Raw genomic sequence first — 22362 nt, 5'->3', positions numbered from 1 at the left:
TCATTTATCCATTTAAATCAGCTGTGATGGATCAAGGACACATTTAAAACCTGCAGGGACACCGGCCCTCGTGGACTGGGATTGGGGACCCCTGCTATAGAGTGTGTGAGGGATGTGAATGAGGATGATGAAGATCTGATGATAGCAGATAAAAACAGGCTGCAGAGACTTTGAGCTTGTGTGGAAACAGAGAGAAAAGAAAGACATGAATGTCAAAGCTAATAAAGGTGAAGTTAGGAGCTGTGATGATGTTCATGTATCAGAAGCTGATCTGGCTGCTACAGAGACGACCCACACAGCTGCTGTGGTGAGGTGTTTCAGCATTAACTGTACGCACAGGGCGAAGGAGGGCCTCAAGTTCAGTATTACCTAAGTCAACATCAAAGATGACCGGGGAGTGGTCAGAGAACCCAGCATTGTTTATATCCTTGATGCAAATGTCCAAGCCATATGAGAAGACCAGGTCAAGGGTATGGCCTTTAGCATCATACCCTGGCCTTGGGTTGGTTCATTAACCCACTGAATGAGGTTAAAAGATTCAGTTAATGCAAGAAAATCTTTAGATAATGGGTCGTTCTTACAGCAGACATGTATATTAAAATCACCAGTAATAAGAACACAGCCATATTTAAAAAGAACAGATCCTAAAATGTCAGCGAGTGCAGAGATGAAAGTCTTGTTGTATTTAGGCGGACGATAGACCACAACACACCGAGTAGTCAAAGAGTCAGTCGTCTCCAGTAGCTGTGCTTCAAAGCTAGGGTAGGTAGGGAGGGTAGCAGCCAAACTTTGTTTTTAAAAACCGAAGCTAAGCCACCACCTCTGCCAGTGAGCCTCGGCGAGCTACAAAAGACACAGTCTGCAGGGAGAAGCTCAGAGAAGGGGATGAACTCACCGGGACAAGTCCACGTCTCCGTCAGGAGTAAAACGTCCAGTCCCGCGGCGAGGAAAAAGTCATTTAAAAGAAAAGCCTTGTTCGCCAGCCACCTGACATTAAATAAAGCCATCCGTGTGACGCTGAGGTTGTTGTGATGGATGCCACGACCGGAGGATGTTATCCAGGACCGAACAGGGAGGCAAGCCACTGGAAGGGCTGGGTAGGTTTGAAAACCAGCGGGGCAGATCCAGCGGTGGCTCAGCAGTTTAGCATCAGGGCGGCCTCTGCAGGAGGGGATAAAGCGTAGAATATCCCGGCTTGCATATGGATAATCCGTAACCTTGGCTTTGAGGTAGGCCTTAAAACAGACGCGAAAACCACTCCTTTTACCCCGTTTCCTGTAACGTTTCCTGTGCAGGTTGGAGTGAGGTAGGCAGTACATACTGGTGAGGGAGTCTGGCCATAGAGGGGTGGCATCACCCAGGGTCCAACATGGATCCGGGCGATGGGAGTAAGAGAATCGGAGATTCAAAAGCATATGTCTGTCGTAAGTTATTAGTGCACAGCCACCTAGTGAGCATAAAACCAAAAGCAAAACAGTAAGGAGTACTAAGCCAAGGCGCAGACGAGGATGGCGTGCCATACACACCGGCGCCATCTTTTGGCATGATGTGAAAGTTGTGCTGACACTAAACTGCAGGACTCCGGCTGATATTATACTGATCCACACTGAGGATCTTCATGGTAAAGTCTGTGTTGTTAGTCCAAATCAGATTAATCCAGTCACACAGGATGAGAATAATGCGATGAGAGTGACGCAGGTAAAGATAAGGTTAACAGCTGTTCCTCCTTTAATGTGTAGAGTCGACAAAAAAAGACTGGAGAAATGCTACATGGCTAACCTGAAGCTAACCTGAGAAACAGTACTGATGATTCCTACAAAGTGTTTAGAGTGGAGTTTGGTAGTACTGTGTGTGCACAGATGGACAAGCCACCCTCAGTAGTACTGACATGTAAGAAATGTGTCGTCATGACTAGAACTAACTTAAATCTAAGTGAATAATTCTGTCTGAACCCGAACAAACTGGAAATGAAAGATATGGAAAAAACTCAAATAACTTCTGTGAGCGTCTCTGCTCTAAAGTGTTTCTGCCACAAAGAGCTGAAGGCCAACTTCTCCTACTGCTTCCTTTGGCCAAACCATGACATCAGAGCTAGGTGATTGGTCAGTTTCATGATGGTCCTGAAAGAACATTAACGATGATGTTAATTAATTCTGATGTACAAACAGCAGCAGCACAGTAAGTCTGCATTTGTCCTGCAGTTTCAGTCCAACACTGAGAGTCTGTTACTGGAGCAGTTTGGCCCTCAGCACTTAAATGACCACCTCTGGATGTTCAGTGTTGAGAGTGTAGAGCGGTCGAGCTCCTGAGGAGCAGCCTTTAACAGTTTAAACTGATCCAGGATCTGTTTGTTCCTCCAGCTCCCTCTGATACAGAGCTCCCCAGGATATCTGCTTTATCAAGAAAACTCTGAAAGGTTTGTCCAACAGTGGGGGAAACATTTCAGAGAATATCTCTGAAGCAGAAGCTAAACATAATTGAACAAAACCAACAACAAAAAATGTTATTCATGCAAGTAGAGCTTTACAGTACTCTTACCTGCTCAGTGTAAACGCATTGATATATTTTCCATGGCAGAAAGCAGTTCTGGTAACCATTTCAATATGATTATTAAAGACTTGTTTCAGAGACAGGGATGATATGAACAAAGTTTCTGTCTCTAACCTTTTGGACAGACAACACGTTTTTGTTTCCTGAGCTCCATCAGCTAATGTTATCAGTGCACCTTATTTCCTAAGAAGGAGTTGGATTGTTAGAGGAAAGTCACAAGTATCACTGTGTATCCTCTTCATTTAAGTGGCAGATCATGTTGATTCTTTATGATCGCATTACTTTTAACAACTAGCAACAAGCAGAAACAAATAGAAGTTAACCAGTAACTGACCAAAAGACCTTAAGGAACCCTCATTGTGTTTTTCATTACATCTAAAACTACTTGTTGAAACTTAGAAATGTCTCCCCTTTGGGTATAATGGAAACCAGTCTACAACCTTATCTGTTAAACTAACTGGATCATGAAGTCTTAAGATGTCAAGATCTACCGAGTTAAAGGTAGCAGTGAGATGAAGCAGGACTGTGATGAAGTCACAAATCTCTGACTTTCTTTAAAACAGAGATTAAAGGAAAACATTTGATTAGATTTTTAGTGAGACTATATTTTCTTTATTCAGACTGAGTCAAAGCTTTTTGTTCTAGAAGACAAACACATTGTGATTACTCTAATATTAGATCATGTGTTCAGCTGTTTGGAGTATGTTTCGTGTCTGAGCTGCCTGCTGTTTGTATCTAAGCTTTGATTTGACTTGATGTCAGCAGCAGACTGATGTGACGATGAACAAATAGATTTAAGTTCTACTAACGTTTTCAATTCTTTTACGTGATTCTGTGTTGTTGGCGGTTTGTGTGGTGTGAAGGTGACTTGCTGCTGGCTGCGAGGCAAACTGCCCCCCGGGAATAATAAAGTTTATCTCGACTTTGACCTTGTTTTACAACAACAGAATGATGAGTGTGTCTGATCATGTTTGAGAGAATCTCCCTGATGAGTACAGATGTGAACGAATTAGGAATTGATCTTCATGTTTTGTTCTTTATTCAGATTGTGTGGATGCAGTTTGTCAGAAACCATCTGTGGTGATCTGGTTGCGGCTCTGAAGACCAACCCCTCCCACCTGACACATCTGGACCTGGGTGAAAACAACCTGGGGGCTTTGCATATGAAGCAGCTCAGTCTTTTCCTAGAGAGTCCAGACTGTAGATTGAACATCCTGAGGTCAGTATAGAGTAACAGCGGCACTTTCTCATAATTACATTTAACAGGCTACAGTCCCACACACCAACATAAATCCTACACTAATGAGGACACACACGATCTTTCTCTTACTATTTCGGTGTGAACACAAACCTGACAATAGAAAGCAAAGCTCCTAGGCTCAGGTGTCAGGAGGTAGAGCAGCTACCAATCAGAGGGGTGGTGGTTCGATGCCCGTCTGCTCCAGTTTGCATACCTAATGTTGGGCAAGATGCATCCATCGGAGTATGAATGTGTGTGAATGTTAGATAAAAAGCACTTGTGTAGGAAAAGCATAGAAAAAAGTGCTTTGATGAGTCAGTGAATGAGGCAAGTTGTATAAATATGCTTTGAGCGCTCAGCTGGAGTATAAAAAGCTCTATATAAAAACAAGTCCATTTACCAAAGATGAAAACCAGCACAAAGAGACTTTAAAACAGTCGAAAGCTGCCTAGCTGGGGTCCCTTAAACCACCTGATAAACATTCAAGTGCATGCAAAGCTGTGCCATGGGTCCTTTACGTCACAATCTGAAAAAGGTGTTGGAGATAACATTTTGTATGACTTGATCACAAGAGTTAAGATAGTTTCTTTACAACTTTCCTCAGAGTTTTCCACCCCTGACCAATCCCCTAGATGTTGTTGTTTCTGTTCAGTGGCCCTGAAACACTATCGTGTTACCGATTAATGAGAAGGTCTACATTCTGAACCTCCTTCAGCTCTGAGCAGATGATGAAACACTGAATGATTACAAGCTCACTTCGTCTAGTAAACTTACATCTTTCATTCTTTATTCAGACTGGCCAACTGCAGTCTGTCAGAGATCAGCGCTTTTGTCTCAGCACTGAGCTCCAACCCCTCCCATCTGACGGAGCTGCACCTGAGTGGAAACGACCTGCAGGATTCAGGAGTGAAGCCACTGTGGGGTTTTCTGAAGAGTCCAGAATGTCGACTTCAAATTCTGGGGTCAGTCACCACATTTTAGTTGTGCTAACAATAAACAGCAGGCTAATAAGATGCTGATCAATAGGTTTCTATTAAAGGTTGTAATTTGTATATGAAAAAGTGCTTTGGCTCAGCAGGGATCAGCTTACAGGTAGAATCCAGCTGCTGGATGGGATCAGCATGTCATAGCTATCTACCAAACTGCTAACTGGGGGATTTCAGGCCACCTATGGATCATTTTTGCTAACTGTTTATTCAGCTTAGGCTCACAGGGCTGCAGCCTGTGCCCCAGCTGTCATAGGGCAAGAGGCGTGGTCCACCTGCACAGGTGAGTCCATCACAGGGCCAACAGACAGAGAAGCACTCTCTCACATCCACACCTACAGCCAATGTAGAAGCACCAATGAACCTAAGCAGCATTTCATTGGACTGTGGGAGAACATCCAGCCTCCACAGAAAGGCCAACAAGCTTCAACCTACAACCTTCTTGCTTTCAGGCACTAGTGCGAACCACTTTTCCCCATTTCAGCCCAAATCCTGCATCTTCCTGTTTCTGACTCCAGGCCAGCTCCACTAACACTTTCTCATCAGACACTGCCACCTAGTGGAGGAAGTCTTAGTTCCATTAGAAGCTTCAGATTACAGTTAGTTCCTTTACAAAGAGGTGGAGGTGGTGGGGCCACAGCACCATCATCACTGAGTGCCATAGGACACTTAACCAGAGGTGGGTCGAGTAGCCAAAAATTGTACTCAAGTAAAAGTAGCATTACTTTAAAATCTTATTACTCAAGTAAAAGTGAAAAGTAGTCGTCAAAAAAGTTACTCAAGTAAGAGTAAAAAAGTACTTGGTGAAAAGACTACTCAAGTAGGGAGTAACTGTTTGAAATGTCCGATTTATTTTATAAATAAAAGCTATCAAACAAAAATAAATATACAAACTTTAGTATTTTCAACAGGAATATGTGTAAAAACATCAACAAAATAAGGCACAACTATTCTAATGTCCAGGTTTCAGTTTTTCACAACATGAAGCTTTTTTCACCAAAACCTGCAGTAAATAATATACCGTATTTCCCGGACTACAAAGCGCACCTGAATATTAGCCGCACAAGCTAAAATCAGGGGAAAATCCTGTTTTGTACATACATTAGCCGCACCTGACTAAAGGCCGCAGGTGTTTCAATGTTGACTTATCATATGTAAGAGAATATGCACAAAGGGAATTGTCAGGAAAGAGATGGCTGTTTGGAGACACACCCCTTTTATTAATATTTTGAAAAACAAGTTACAGGTACATATTTGCATAACCTTTTAGGTATATGTACAAGTAGCGGTAATTACAAGTAGGACACATGTACTGTGCTTCATAAATGAGTAACAAATGTAGTACATAACAATAACCTACAGCACACCAGAACAATAGATTCGGACTACCTTTTAGGCTCAGGTGCAGCGACACAGCTTTAACAAGAAGAAAAGTCAGTCATTCACCATCTTCCTGCGCACTAAAACCACCAAAGTCCTCTTCTCCAGTGTCGGATACAAACAGGCTCAGGGTGGCTTCGTCATCCACTCTCAGCTTCTTTCCTTCGTTGTCACTTTCAAAACCAAAGAAATCCTCGTTGTCAGTGTCAGAGTCGAACACCCTCAGAAGGGCCGTGGCGGTGTCCTCCTCTCCATCATGCAGCATTCAGCCCTTCGAAATCTGTTGGTGATCGTGGATGTTTTCACACTTTTCCACGCTGTCAGAATCCACCGGTGGAGTTGAGCATAACTTGCTTTTCGCATTGTTTTTCGCACTACTTGTACGGCACTATGTTGTCTGGCGGATGGACACGTGACCAACACACCACTCTTGAACCCCGATACTGTGTGTCTGATCACATGCCCTTCCGCCAGGCAACGTAGTGCCGTACAACAGCGGAACAAACAAAACAAATCGTCTTACGATATGACAAAAATCACGGACAATCCATAGAAAAGCCGCACCTGACTAAAAGCCGCAGGGTTCAAAGCTTGTGCAAAAAGTAGCGGCTTATAGCCCGACAATTACGGTAAATATATAAACAGTGCAAACAATTTCCAGTGACAAGATATGCTGTAAACTGGAGAACTGGTGCCAGAGGAACAACCTCCTTCTAAACGTCAGTAAGACAAAGGAGCTGATAGTGGACTTCAGCACTAAGCAGGAGAGGAACTACCAGACCCCCGTCATCAACGAGTGCCCAGTGGAGAGAGTGGACAGCTTCAAATACCTCGGAGTTCACATCACACAGGACCTGTCATGGTCCTGTCACATCAACACCGTGGTGAAAAAGGCCCGACAGCGTCTCTACCACCTCAGACGCTTGAGAGACTTCCAACTGCCCTCCAAGGTGCTCAGGAACTTTTACTCCTGCACCATAGAGAGCATCCTGACGGGAAACATCTTAACCTGGTTCGGGAACAGCACCATGCAGGACAGACGAGCTCTACAGAGGGTTGTGCGGTCAGCTGAGCGCACCATCCGCTCCGAGCTCCCTGACCTGCACTCAATCTACAGCAGGCGGTGCTGGACCAAGGCCAGGAAGATGGTGAAGGACCTCAGCCATCCCAACAACAGACTGTTCTCTCTGCTGAGGTCAGGAAAGCGATTCCGCTCCCTGAAGACCAACACAGAGAGACTGAGGAGGAGCTTCTTCCTGCAGGCGATACGGTCTCTCAATCACACCACCACACAGTACTGACCCACACATATGGTTCTTACACACACACTGGACTTTCTGGACTTTGGTTTTGCACAACACTGGTCACTATATTCTTCATTTCCAGTTAATACTTGTACAGCTGCTGTTATTGTGTATATATTTATTTATATTTAGATTTCTTCATACATTCTTATATAGTTCTATATTGTGTATTTTGTTGTACAGTTATTTTATTTTCAACTTTAATTTATATATTTTATCTTATTCTCCCAGTTAAATTTACCCTTCATTCTAATTTGTGTTGTACAGTTATTTCATTTTTAACCTTAATTTATATTTTATTCCTTCCTAGTTAAATTTACCCTTTTTAATTTTTCATATTTATTTCCTATCTTATTCATAGCCTTTTCCTTTTTTGTTTTCTTTAGGTCACGAGCAGTTGTCCAAGCATTTCACTACATATCGTACTGTGTATGACTGTGTACGTGACAAATAAAAATTTGAATTTGAATTTGAAAAAATTTGAATTTGAAACTTTATATTCATCTTTGCTCCAAATGGCACAGCAGCCTCAGAGAAAGCAGAACGAGGCATCTTCAACATGTGTTCATACAAGGCAGCTCAGGTTACCATAAGTTGTATGGGTGTGCATCTATTCCTGCATATTTAAATGTGCCCTTTCTTCACTCAGTGAGGAGATGGTTCAGCTTCAGCAGCAGTTTGCTCTCAAGGTTCTTTCTGTGAAGCTGTAACTGTTCAGCAGTGAACAGGAGTCCTGCATGACTGAGACGTCCTTCACAAGCTCCAGATGAAGAGCTGTGCTGATTTTGATCGGCAGCTTCTTGATGTGAGGAACGCCATGCAACAGATCCACACCTCCAGTGACATGAAAGGTACCTCTCCAGCTCCCCTGCTTCTGGCTTTGCTGACCCCATGGATCCATCATCTTCGTCGTTAGGCTGCTGTTTGTGCTGGCCTCATCCAGCTCTGAGTCTAGGTGATGTCTGATGAAGTGGAGACCTGTGGAAAGATGTTTTCAAAAGAATCAGGTCTGGTCATTATGGCGCTGTATACACTGCCAAGCTGCAGATGTTTGGCAAGAAGATTGGATCACACTGGAGATGTTTTTACTAACTCTTGTAGAAAAACAAAATCCTGTCATTCATATCCTGCACAAACAGTTTGCAATGAATTCCAGATCAAGTTTAAAATAAGAACGCGTGCAAGGCTAAGCAGCGCTCGCCAATAGATCCTCCTGTTTGGCTGTTACTCTGGGATCTCCTCCATACCTGCTTCATGCCCTGGAGGACGGGGCTGTGGCCCCCCCACACCCTCTAGCAGATCATTACATGAAGGAACCTTTTAAAAACAAGCGCGTCCATGCTCACAGGTGTACACACGGGTGATCACACCCACAAACTACACCCTTTTTGGCTCCTACCTCAAAGCACACTGTGTTCTGTTGATCTTATGTGCTGCACAATAATGTTTAATATTTAGTATTTACTGTCATATTCCCATATATCATTGTGATGTTGTTTATTCTATTACTCTTGTTCTCTTCTGCTTGTTTTCTTTTTTCTTTCTCAACAGGTGATCCAGGTGATCCATAGATGCATTTTTTTTCTGCCCATTCTGTTGGTTTTTGGTTTTTGCCCTTCTCCCCCGTCCCTCTTCTCAGCTCTTTCTCTTTCTTTCTCTCCTTCTTTCCCCCAGTCAAGTCTGTCCCGTGTTAAGCAAGTGAAAATAAAATAAACAATAAAAGGTGAATCAAATGGACCATTACGGCAAGGCTGGGATGGTCAATTTGGTAAAGTAAATCCGTTGGGCATCTTTCTTTGCCTTTAGACAACAATTCTGATGCAAAAGAGCCAAACAGGACAGGCAAAAAACAAAAAGACTCTCAGCCAGGTTCCCCACAGCACTCCTTTTATTGTGGTGACATGAATATGCATAGGGTCATTAACATATAACATCTTACATAGGTATACATGTGAACAAAGAATACTGTGTGTGTGTGTGTGTGTGTGTGTGTGTGTGTGTGTGTGTGTGTGTGTGTGTGTGTGTGTGTGTGTGTGTGTGTGTGTCCATAAAGACTTCCCTAAACCTGCTGGTCTCAAAGTCCAGCAGTTCATCAAACCAAAGGCACTTAGACTAAGACAGATATAGCCACGTTCATCCTACCATAAAACAATAAGAGAAGGTACGACCTCTCTCGTGCTCCCAGAGTGCTCTCTAATGCACACAAAGTTTGCAGACTATCAAGGATCAAACCTCTACCAATCTACAACTAATTAAAAACTCTAATAAGTAGATGTTTCTAAGCATAAATGACAATCAACAATACAAAACCTAACAGGTGATAGTGTGGCCTGTGTAGGTTGTCTTCAGGTTCTCTGCTTCCTCCCACAGTCCAGAAACATGCATGCTGGGTTAACTGGAGTGATTGTGAGCATAAATGTTTGTCTGTCTCTGTCCTAGCTCGATGTCTACCTGGCTACATCACCGTGGTTACTGATGCTGAACCCATAACCTGGTCTGGATCAGGTTATGTTCAGAGTTTGTGTTTAAAATCGACTGAAGTGCCTCGTTTTCACTGATTCTTTCATTTACAGAAAGCTTTAAGTGTGATATAGATTCAGTCATATCTGACTAATGTCAGTGAATGAGGCCCAGCTGTAAAGGAGTTTAGGCTCCATGCATTCAGCTGGTGCTGCAGAAAAAGTAGAAATGTTTCTGTTTGGTTCTAATCTGCTGATGAGTCTCTTTTACAAAGATGGAACTGCAGCTAATCCTGCTCATGTAGCCAGTTAGTAAAAACTCAAGTCACCGTCAGACACAGCAGACATTTAGTGATAATCTCCCTGTATGTGGTCTTTTAGCGCCTCCTAGTGGTGAACATGTGGAGTGTTGTTAGTCTGTGCTGTGTGACAGGTGTAACTATTGAGTAAGACACACTCAACATGCTGCATGCTGGTAGCTTAGCCACAGCTCAGGTGTGGAGAAGCTGAAAAAGAAGGTTTTCTATTTTGTAAGAAGGAAAAAACTGAGAGGACTGAGTTAAAGAGAGGCTAGAGAGTAACACAGAGCAGCCACAAAAGCTGCTCACACAGTTTAGACAGTTTAGCATCAAATGTTCTAGTGAGTTAGATCCCAGCTAACTAGCAGACCGGCTATCTAGCAAGCCAGCTAAGTAGCAGACCAGCTGACTAGCACACCGGCTAACTAGTACACCGGCTATCTAGCAAGCCAGCTAAGTACCAGACCAGCTGACTAGTGAACCGGCTAACTAGCACATTGGCTAACTAGCACACCAGCTGACTAGCAGACCAGCTGACTACCGAACCGTCTAACTAGTACACCAGCTAACTAACACACCAGTTGACTAGCGAACCGGCTAACTAGCACAGTAGCTAAATAGCACACCGGCTAACTAGCAGACCAGCTAACTGCAGCCACAGGCTGAAGGACGATTAAATGTAGTGGAGATATCAGGGATAACACTGGTGTGTCTGATTCACGACAAATAAGATGAATAGATAAGTTACATATCCAGTTAGCTCCATACGTCAGTATAGCTAACATAAAGTAGCTGAAGATAAAACACAGAAAAACATGGAGATTTTCCTGGCCTGGGATTTTATAAAAATATTCTGCAGTGCATCAAAAACGAAAGAAAACCATTAATCAACATATGAACGTTACCTCTGACGTTACAGCGATTTTATTAGAGACACGGCTAAGCATTTTGCATTTTGCATAATTTTAAAAAGTTTAAATTTGTTCAGTATTGAACGGCAGAAATTAGATTTTCTTTTCAGAAGTAAGTAAAAGGAAAAAAAAAAAACAGCGGCCGACAGCCTGTAAATAACGGTAGACTTATGCAGAACAAGCAAGCGAATAATACCCACCCCTACTATCCTATCAGTGATCAGAGTACTGTAGTATACGTCTACTACATAAACTATATAAACTGAACGGCATTAGTGTGACTTTAAGTTACCATCAGTACAGACGAACTGATGGTAGTTGGACAAAATAAAGGCTTTGCAATTATTGTGAAGGGCTTCCGCTTAAGATCAGCTGATTACCTCATAACAAATTGTTTGCTATAGAACGCAGCGCCCACTCTTCATTAATATCATGTACTGTAACTCCCAGGTAACCATGGTTACCCAGCCACGCCCAGTAGTCTCCTGAGAGACCAACAGCTGGTGCACGGTGTAACGCCGTGGCTTTCGTAGTCTCTTCTTTTTCTACAGCTCATGTGTTCTTCTTCCAAATTAGACTTTGGTGACAAACTGATGTGATCTCCATGTTTCCTTTGTTGGACTGTGGGCGAGTGTCAGAGCTGAATGTACTGAGTGACATGTTGAGTTTAAACATGTGTCAGTTCCAGTTTTAGAGCTCTAAAGTGCAGCTATCATGTTAGGAATATGTTAGGAATAGACAGGAACACTGAGCACACTGAGGTCAGATCTTTATTTTACCACTCGCTGCATTCTGGATGTTCATGAATTCAGCAGGTTCATGATTGTCTGCAGCATCAATCTCATATTTCCATCTAAAGTGTTGAATTTGACTGATGTTCTTTATGATCTCTGGCACCAGTTCATCTGTAGGCTGAGCTCAGTCCATCCATTTAGTGAAATGATGTTTAAAGGTCTCCTTGTTCTGTGAGCGTGCACAGATCCTGAAGCAGGAAGCCTGGGTTACAGAGAAATGATCATCACTGTGATGATGCTCATCGTCTCTGACTGGGATTTGAGGTTTTGTCAGAGCAGCAAAGAAAGCCTGGCTATGTTGGACTGGGTGTGGAAGCAGCTCCCAGTTTGAGTTCAGGAGACAGACACCCTCTCTACTTTGAAGATCAGCTTCAAACTTTCCTTTTTGATAAAGCTTATAGTTCGAGCTGGATCAGGTGACCCTGAACCATCCCTTAGTTATGCTGCTATAGGCTCAGGCTGTTGGTGGACCTCCCATGATGCTCTGCTTTCTTCTCCCCTCTTTTCACTCCTGATGCTTTTATATGTCACTACTGCATGTCCTTAACTTTTGTCTTGTCTCTCCTTAGTTTGTGTTTTGTTCTTGTCTCTCTGAGCTCATCTCTTCTCTTTCCCCTCACCCTGCAACCAGTCATGGTAGATGCTCCTCCTGGAGCCTGTTTTCACTGGGAGGATCTTTGTGTCAAAGGGAGTTCTTCTTCCCACCATCACCAAGTGCTGTTCACAGTGGATTGTCTGATGTTTGGGGCTTTCACTCTGATATTGGAGGCTGTTACCTTACTCTGTTAAACAGCTTGAGATGTTTTGTGTGTCTGCAGTCTGTCAGGCTGTCTGATCACAGAGGAAGGCTGTACTTCTCTGGCCTCAGCTCTGAGCTACAACCCCTCCCACCTGAGAGAGCTGGACCTGCGCTATAATCATCCAGGTGATTCAGGAATGAAGCTGCTGGATGATGGACTGAAGGATCCAGGCTGGAGACTGGAAACTCTCAGGTATGGAGAGAATGTCTGATAGAGGAGGAAGAGCTGGAAACACATAACCGTATTGGCATTAGCTGCTAAGAATACTTAAGATTAGTTGCTCACATTGTTTGAAACCAAAGGAAAACCGTGTCAGCATTAGCGGATAATACTAATTCACATTAAATTAGCAGTTTCTGTGACGGTGACCTACTTACTGTATTAGCATTGGCTGCTAATGGGTTTTCACCTTAATTTATCAGTAGGCGCTAACGGCTGCCTACTTAACATTTGCTGCTCACATTGTATTAAAGCTAGGCATAACGGTATTGGCATTAGGTCCTAATGAATTTTCACCTTAAATTAGCATTAGTCGCTAATAGTGAGGAGTTAATCCTTAGCATTAACTCCTTACATAGTTATAATGCAAGGCAAAAGGGCATAAGTGTTAGCTATTCACATAGTTAAAAAGGAAGGGGAAATGATGTTAGCGTTAGCAGATAATGAAAATTCACATCAAGTTAGTATTAGCTGCGAACTGTGCTAATCAGAGCAGTTAACACTCAGTGTTGCCAACTCCTCAGTAAGGAAAATCGCTATTGGCTGTCCTAAAAGTCGCTAGAAGTCGCTAAATGACGTCATCACCTAATTTGCATAATTGATCATGCTAATCTAATTGTAACCTATGTTGTTGGAGAGAGAAATATGGTAAATGGTAAATGGCCTGCATTTGTATAGCGCTTTTCTAGTCCATAGGACCCCAAAGCACTTTACACTACATTCAGTCATTCACCCATTCACACACACATTCACACACTGGCAATAGCAAGCTACATTGTAGCCACAGCTGCCCTGGGGCGCACTGACAGAGGCGAGGCTGCCGGACACAGGCGCCACCGGGCCCTCTGACCACCACCAGTAATAATAACATCGTGAAAGAGACATAAAGTGAGTTAAAAACATCCTAAATGTATTTAGAGTTTATTTAGAACTACAAATTAAATTTCTTTTAGCAATTATTGTTTTTTAATGTCACAATTCCAACCCTGCTCCTTTACCTGGGCTTGGACCGGCAAAAGTGACCCGAAATAGGCACTCTGGTGGAGTTACTTTGTGTGTGTGTGTGTGTTTATAAGTAGTTTTAAACCTTGTGATCCACAAAACAGCATAAGAGTAAAAGAAGAACTGACTGCGTTACAGCACCCGCTGCTTGTTGAGAGTAAAAGCGATACGCGCTTTCACGTCTTTTTTTAGCGACTTTCTTTAGAAAAAAAGTCGCTAAGGGGTCTGAAAACTTGCTAAATATAGCGACAAAGTCGCTAAGTTGGCAACACTGGCTGTCAGCTGGACTGAAGGATCAAGGCTGGAGACTGGACACTCTCAGGTATGGAGAGTGTCCTCTGATAGAGGAGGAAGAGCTGGAAACATTTCCTGTCCTTCACTTCCTGTTTGTTTCCTGCAGATGAGACACAAACAATCACACATAAGGAATATTTTCACGCACAGACACACTAAGTACATAGATATTTATGTAGGGGGTCTCCAAGGAGTCTGTTTGCAGGATCATTTAGGTCACAGGTGTACCTGAGATAGATGCCACTGTGTACCTAATAAAGTGTAAGCCATGTGTATGTTTCCCATGCTGTATGTCCACAGTGATAGTGACAGAAGTATGAAACAAGGCTGTGAATCATTTCAGTCTGTGTGTGTGACAAAGACGCAGACAGGAGCAACTAACATTTGGAAATGGAAGCTTAAACTCTACATTCACAGCTGAATTTACAATAAATTTGTTCTCAAGTGCACATTTAGCAGCTAATGCTAATACTGTTTTCCCTTGCTTTCTACAACTTGAGCAGCTATTGCTAAGTAGGCCACTTTGCTCTGCTAAGGATTTGTGTGACCATCATAGAAACTCTGATAAGCTAATGCTGCTAAGCTAATGCTGTTTATGGGCCCTGTTAGAATCAATATTTCATTCTCATTCTGTTGTTTGGGAACAATATTAACGTCTCACATTATTAGAACACAAGAAAAAAGGGTAATAGCGTTAGCTACTAATGTTTATTCACCTCAAATTAGCGTTAGCTTCTAATAGGAGCCTACTTAGCATAGACCCTTTATATCATTACAATGCAAGGGAAAAGAGTTACTCATGGCAGCCTATTTAGCATTAAGGTCACATCATTATAACACAAGAGAAAATGGTATTGGCATTAGCTACTAGTGCTTATTCACCTCAAATTACCTTTAGCTGCTAATGGCAGCCTACTTAGCATTGACTCCTGACATCATTATAATGCAGGGGAAAAGAGTTACCATTATCGGATAATGCTAATTCACATCACCTTCTGTCATTCTTACAAAGCAAACAGTATGGACATTAGCTGTTAATGGTTTTTCATCTCAAATTAGAATTAGCCACTAATGGCGTATTGTTAAAAAGTAAGAAAAAATATTGTTAGCATAAGCGGATAATGCTAATTCACCTCAAATTAGTATTAGGTAATAACGGCAATCTGCTTTGCATTAGCTGGTTATCAGGCAATAAAATATGGTATTAGCATTAGCTGCTAATTTTAGCTGAATTTCCTATTCAGCTAATTTCCTATTCAGCTAAAATTAGCATTAGCCACTAGTGGCAGTCTAAATAACATTAACTCCTCACTAATACAATGCTGATTCACATCAAATTAGCATTAGCTGCTAGTATTAGCTTACCTAGCACTAGCTGCTCACATTATTAAAAGGGAAGGGAAAAGTTTTAGCGTTATCGGGTAATGCTAACTCGCATCAAACTAGCATTAGCTAATAACAGCAGCATTCTTAGCATTAGCTGCTCACATTGTTATAATGCAAGGGAAAAGAGTTAGCATTACATTAGAGTTAGTAAAATTCGCGTCAAATTAGCATTAGCTAGTAATGGCAGTCTACTTGGCATTAAATCCTTACATCGTTATAATGCAAAGGAAAATAGTTAGCATTATCTGGTAATGCTAATTCACATCAAATTAGCAATAGTTATTAACGGTAACACACATCACATTGTTAAAATGGAAGGAAAAATAGTATAAGCATTAGCTACTCATATTGTTAAAATGTAAGAAAAACATTGTTAGCATTAGCGGATTAATTAGTATTACCTAATAACGGCAAACTACTTAGCATTAGCTGCTCACATTGTTAGAAATCAAGACAATATGGTATTAGCATTAGTTGCATATTTATCTAAAATTAGCATTAGCCACTAATAGTAGCCTATTTAGCATAAACTTCTTAATGCTAAATTAAGTTAAGTAATGCTAAATTGGCTTAACTGAAATAAAAGTAGTGTTAGCATTAGCTGCTGATATTGTTAAAAAGTAATAAGAAGTAAGACAAAACATTGCTAGCAGTAGCGGATAATGCTAACAAACATCAAATTAGCATTACCTAATAATGGCCGCCTTCTTAGCATAAACTGCTCATATTGTTTTAATTCAAGGGAAAAGAGTTGGCAAAAACATTGTTAGCATTAGTGGATAATGCTTATTCACCTAAATTAGCATTAGCTAATTATGGCTACGTACCTAGCATTAACTACTGATATTGATTTAAAGCAAGAAAATACGGTATTAGCATTAGCTTCTAATGCTTTTTCATCTTAAATTAGAACTAGCCACTAATGGCATCCTATTTAGCATTAACTCTTCAAATCGCAGGGGAAAACTCAAATTTGAATAAAAAAAGTGTTCACATTAGTTACTCGTATTGTTAAAGAGTAAGAAAAAACATTGTTAGCATAAGCGGATAATGCTAATACACCTCAAAGTAGTATTAGCTCATTACGGCAACCTACTTAGCATTAGCTGGTCACATTGTTATAAAGCAAGAAAATATGGTATTAGGATTAGCTGCCAATTCCTATTCATCTAAAATTAGCATTAGCCACTAATGGCAGTCTACTTAGCATTAATTCCTCACTAATATAACGCTAACTCACATCAAATTAGCATTAGCAGCTAACATCAGCCAACCTAGAACTAGCTGTAAACATTGTTAAAAGGGAAGGGAAAACGATATTAGCATTAGCTGGTAATAATTATTCACCACTAATTAGAATTAGCCACTAATGGCAGCATACTTAGCATTAACTCCTCACATTGTTAAAAAGTAAATGTTAACATTAGTGGATAATGCTAATTCACGTCAAATTAGCATTAGTTAATAATGACAGTCTATTTAGCATTAGCAGATAATGTTGACCTTGGCCCACTGGAAAAGTTCAGAACTAAAGATTTAGGAGTGTTTCTCGATAGCTCTTTCTCATTTGAGAAACAAATAAATTCTGTTATTAAAACCAGCTGTAAGGTTTATAGTGTTGATTGTCATTTATGCTTAGAAATATTTACTCATATATGCTTAGAGTTTTATAATCGATTGCATAATGATAGAGGTTTGATCCTTAGTAGTCTGTAAAGACTGTGTGTGCCTTCCAGAGTGCTCTGGCATGCACACACAACTTGGGGTCATGAGAGAGGTCGTACCCTCTCTTACTGATTTATGGTATAGGAGGACACCTACTCTGTGTCTGGATAAGTATAAGAGGCCTTTGTTAGGGGGACCGCTGGACTCTTAGCACCAGCTTTGGGGTCACAGGGTCACATCTGGAACACACACCTACACTATGCACAGACTGGTACTCTTTGTTCATACCTGTGTAAGACGTCATAATGAACTTGTGCATATTCATGTAAGCTCAATAAAGAGCAGTGTTACGAGGGAGCAGACGAGAGCGACTGAGGTCAAGTGAAGGAACGGCGCTGTCACAGTTCTCTCCCTCATCAATTGTCTGGTTCCAGCGGGGGGTCTGTGCTAGACGACCCATCACCAGCTTTTTCCACTGGTTACCAGTACGTGGTAGAATCCACTTCCAGATCTGGTTGTCTTTAAATCTGTGAATGGATTGGCTCCATCTTATCTCTCTTTAACAAAAGAATCCAAGTGGAGCCCTCAGGTCTGCAGATAAGCAGCTTCTGACCAGAACTAGACGTAAAAACAGAGGTGAGCTTTATCGATGGCTGCAGCCAAACTCTGGAACAGTCGCCCTTCACATCAGGTCGTCACCAACACTGGACATTTTTAAAAGCCGGTTGGAAACACATTTGTACTCTGTAGCTTTCAATCCTGACCAGTCTTTATAGTCATTACTGTGTATGTTTCCTATTTTCTCTCTACTCTGTGCAGCACTTTGGCTCAAGCTGTTTTTAAATGTGCTGATAAATAAATGTAGATTTCTTTGAATAAAACAGTGGAGCCGAGCTTTGAGCTCAGTGTGTAACAGTGTGTGTGTGAGAGCCATGTAATGTCCATGTGTGCATGCTGACTGTGCTGCTCTGACCCCCCTCCTCCTTTCAGGGTGGAGCCTGCTGGAGTCCGATGGTTGAGACCAGGTCTGAGGAAGTGTAAGTGTGTTTTTAATGGGATTCATGAAAACAAAGCAGCACACATTCAACCATCTTCATCATGTCAGGAGTCATCATCAAAGTGTCAATCAATGAACAGATGATGGATCAATAACTGCAGCTGGATTGTGTTTGTTCTCTCCATCAGATTCCTGTCAACTCACAATCGACACAAACACAGTGCACACAAAGCTCCAACTGTCTGACAACAACAGGAAGGTGACATGTGTGGAGGAGGTTCAGTCATATCCTGATCATCCAGACAGATTTGATGTTTATCCTCAGCTGCTGTGTAGAAATGGTCTGACTGGTCGCTGTTACTGGGAGGTCGAGTGGAGAGGAAACGTTTGTATATCAGTGAGTTACAGAAGCATCAGAAGGAAAGGACGCAGTGGTGACTGTGAGTTTGGATACAATGATCAGTCCTGGAGTCTGGAGTGCTCTGATGATGGTCCTCAGTCTGTCAGCCACAATAAGATACAAACATTCATCTCCTCCTCCTCCTCCTCCTCCTCCTCCTCTGTCTCTAACAGAGCAGCAGTGTATGTGGACTGTCCTGCTGGCACTCTGTCCTTCTACAGAGTCTCCTCTGACACTCTGATCCACCTCCACACCTTCAACACCACATTCACTCAAACTCTTTATCCTGGGTTTAGGTTCTGGTCTGGTTCCTCAGTGTCCCTGTGCTGAGTGGAGTGTAAAGAGTGTCTCCTGTTACAGAAACACTCTGACTGTTGAACAGATAGTTCAGTCTGTACATGTCTGTCTCTTTCACTCACAAACACGTTTTCAGATTCATGGATTCAATCAGTTGATGTTTGAAACTCTTCTAAATGATTCCTTGTAAACTTCTTCCTCTTCAGTCCTTTCAGTCCTTTCACCAGCTCTCACACAACATCAGCACCAATGATCCACGTCCTTATAAACCTCTGAATCAGGTCCTGAAGCAGTGACGTCCTGAGTGAAGACCTCACTGATCACATGACTCTGGTCACCTGACTCAGTGTTTCTGAAGCAGTGTGCTGGGTTTTTAAAAATACGTGGCTGCTGCCTGATGTTGGGCCCACAGAGGAAGACGACTCACTCGCTCTTCTTCACTTCCTCCTTAAACATGTGGAAGGAGAGCAAAGTGCTGCCAGACTCTTATTTCTGACAGGAACAGAAGAAACCACAGCAAATAGTTCTTCATCTTCATCACAATCTGTTTATTTCTGATGGTGTCTTCAGTCTGAGGTTTGAAGTTTCCATGTCTGTGTGATGTGTGGTGTGAAGGCTGCTGGTTAAACTGGGACGCACTGAGTGCTCATAGAGATGCTCCATGAGTCCCAGTACAGACTACAAACATAGTGGAAACGTAGCTTTGATATCCACACACTCTGCACGTCTGTGAGGAACTGTGATGAAGATGTGCAGAGATCTGTGTCCAAACAGGAGAAAGACTGTAAAGACTCTGTGCTTCTAACAGCCTCTGTTAACATATGTGAGGCTGTTTGTTGTTGTTGCCATGGAGCTTTGCACTGTTTGGGTCAGCAGGTCATGTGATCAGGTTTGTTCTGCTGGACGATGGTTCAGTGTCAGGTTTGTTTGCATTCATCAATAAATATCTAAATCAATCAAAGACTCCATGTTTGTTCTTTCATCATGTGACCTCTGCTCATCCATCTCCGTGAGTATCAGGATACATTTGGTTCATAATACACAGAAAAATCAGAGTTATTACCTGTAATAAATGTGAAAGATTCCTGCAGTGATAACCAGGCAGGACTGAAACACATCCAAGCTGTCACCACGGTAACAGCACCGCCCATCCACAGGTGAGGGGAGGAGCAAAAAGAGGGACTTTCACCATTTTACACTAAAAACACTCAACTAATGTTTCTAATATGAAACAAATAAGCCCACATTAATGTGAGCGTTTATTAAATAATAATAATGATGATTTCCTCCTGATCTCATTTCCACAGCAGAGAAAACTGTGGTGTATATTGAGGTGGAGGGTGTGGTCTGTGGCTCAGGTGTAGAGTGAGGGTGGGGTGCACCACAGCAGCATGGTGTTTTTGTCCAGATGAGCCCAGAGAAGAAACACGAGTGTTCACAGACATCAGAAGCTCAGAGAGGTGAAACATGAGGTTGGAGTCCTGGTCAGCATCCAGAGCTGCTGTGAAACCCTGAGTACTCATGACCAGAGATGGGCAGTAACGCGTTACATGTAACCTGTTACATGGAGGTGCTGGAGTTCACCTCCATGTAACAGGTTCACACCTGAATCTGGGCCCGGGGTGCCAGAGTGTTCAGGGTCAGACGTGCTTCAGGTGCACGAGTGCTTCAGGAGCTCAGCACAGTGTGGAACATCCCATCACTGCTGCTCTGGTTGCAAACAGCAACACAAAGACTCAATCAGGACCTGCTGATAGATCAGTGTTTGTCTGTGATGTCTCTCACACTGCGTCCAAACATGGCTCTGTTTTACCCCGAGCTGCTCAGTGCACACAAACCTGGGGGGCCACCCGGCCCATCAGCCATCACATCTGCCCTCACTGATGCAGTGAGTCATCATAGTCATCAATCTAATTCTAATGAATAATAAACAGGTGTCAGATAATCCTGTTTGTAGTTGTGTTCATGTACATTTGTGTTTCTACATGAGACACTTTGCACCTTTACTGTGGATCAAAAGCATCAAGCTGCAGGAAGTGGAGGTGAAGATGAGCCTGAATGGTCACAGTGGACATTTCTACATGATGCAGTTAAATGCTGCTGTTTCTTCATGTGTGTGTTGCTGTTTGAATGCAACAAACAGTAAATGTGATCAGCTTCATTCAGAAACAGAAAGCTAACATGTTTGCTGATGTCCTGTCCGGGTTCACAGCTGCTGTGTCTCTGGGCTCTCTCACAGCTGTGTCCTACAGAGGAAACACAGTCCAGTCCCTCCAGATGTTCACAGACTGGACCTGATGTTCCTGTACAGGCTGCCTTTACCTGCAGACCAGAACCTGCCAACAGAAAGAGACTCAACATGTTTCATGTGTTTGTCAGTGTTTCATTTGTGATTTCTGACTGAAAACAGCTCATTATGACCTGAACTTTAGGAAACATGATTAGCTTTCATTAGTTATTAGCTTCACAATCAAAATCTGCTTTTCAGCCCTCAAACATTTCCAGTTGCTGTTAAACAGAGCAGGAACTTCTCACACATCCTTTCCAAACATCCTGCTTTTAGTTTGGATGCTGACATCATTTGACTTTGGAAACAGAAACTACCAGGGTCACATGATCAGTCTGGCTCTAAGCTGGAACTGATGCACAAATTGATCTGAGACCTCTCAGTCCGTTCTGTCCTGGGTTACAGGGACGTCTTTCCTGACTCAGCCAAGTCCTTCACTCGTGTCTCTGCAGCTGTTCGGCCTCTTTAGACACATCTTTCACCAGTTTTCTTTCCAAAGACTTTGAATCTTTGCTTCCTGCCTCTGCCAGGTCTGTGTGTAGAAGCATGTGTGTTACTGTTTGACGTCTGTTCATGAATCCTGCCATGTTTAGTTCAATATAGTGACGTGCTGATCTTTACCATGTTGTTCTGTAGTTGTGATCCCTCTGGATTCAAATGATGAACAGATCAGTCCTGTGTGTCCATGGAGCTGACACGTGTCACCCTGACACAACTCTGAAAGCACACGAAGGAAAAGCTCCACCAACAACTTTTCCTTCATCTAACTGCACATTTGTTTCTGTCTGTGTACAAACTGATGTCTGTCCCACTTCAGACTGGATTCAGCTCCTTCAGGTCAAACCTTCTTGCATTCACTGCAAAAACAGAAAAGTCGTCTGACTCTCAGACTGAGTCCGAGTAAAGTTCACGTGCTGACATACAATGTCAGGGTTGTCACTCAAACACAGTAATGTATCACACACATACTTTCATACTGTTCTTAAAAGTAATGCATTATCTTCATCAGTTACTGGTTGCAGAAAGTCCTCTCCCCTGCAGCCGACCTTGCTGAGCCTGGTTAGTGAAGCGAATCAGTGCTTCTTCCATGTT

At 42.4% G+C, this 22362-nt stretch overlaps 1 protein-coding gene and 1 pseudogene across 2 annotated transcripts in view; both read left to right on the top strand.

Annotated features, from left to right (window-relative positions):
* LOC309702919 (NACHT, LRR and PYD domains-containing protein 12-like) overlaps positions 1-19498 on the top strand; it is a 184289-nt pseudogene extending 164791 nt beyond the window's left edge. Inside the window, exons 10-14 of the transcript XR_014280846.1 lie at positions 3596-3769; positions 4585-4752; positions 12742-12915; positions 18280-18326; positions 18475-19498. The product of XR_014280846.1 is annotated as an NACHT, LRR and PYD domains-containing protein 12-like (transcript). The remainder of the gene's footprint in view (positions 1-3595; positions 3770-4584; positions 4753-12741; positions 12916-18279; positions 18327-18474) is intronic.
* LOC309702921 (uncharacterized protein) overlaps positions 1-22362 on the top strand; it is a 153336-nt gene that overhangs the window by 23575 nt on the left and 107399 nt on the right. The gene's annotated exons all lie outside the window — the stretch shown is intronic.

The sequence above is a fragment of the Aulonocara stuartgranti genome, assembly GCF_965226115.1.
Source record: "Aulonocara stuartgranti genome assembly, chromosome: 3".
NCBI classification, from domain to species: Eukaryota; Metazoa; Chordata; class Actinopteri; order Cichliformes; family Cichlidae; genus Aulonocara; species Aulonocara stuartgranti.
This window is presented reverse-complemented; position numbering and strand designations above follow the sequence as displayed.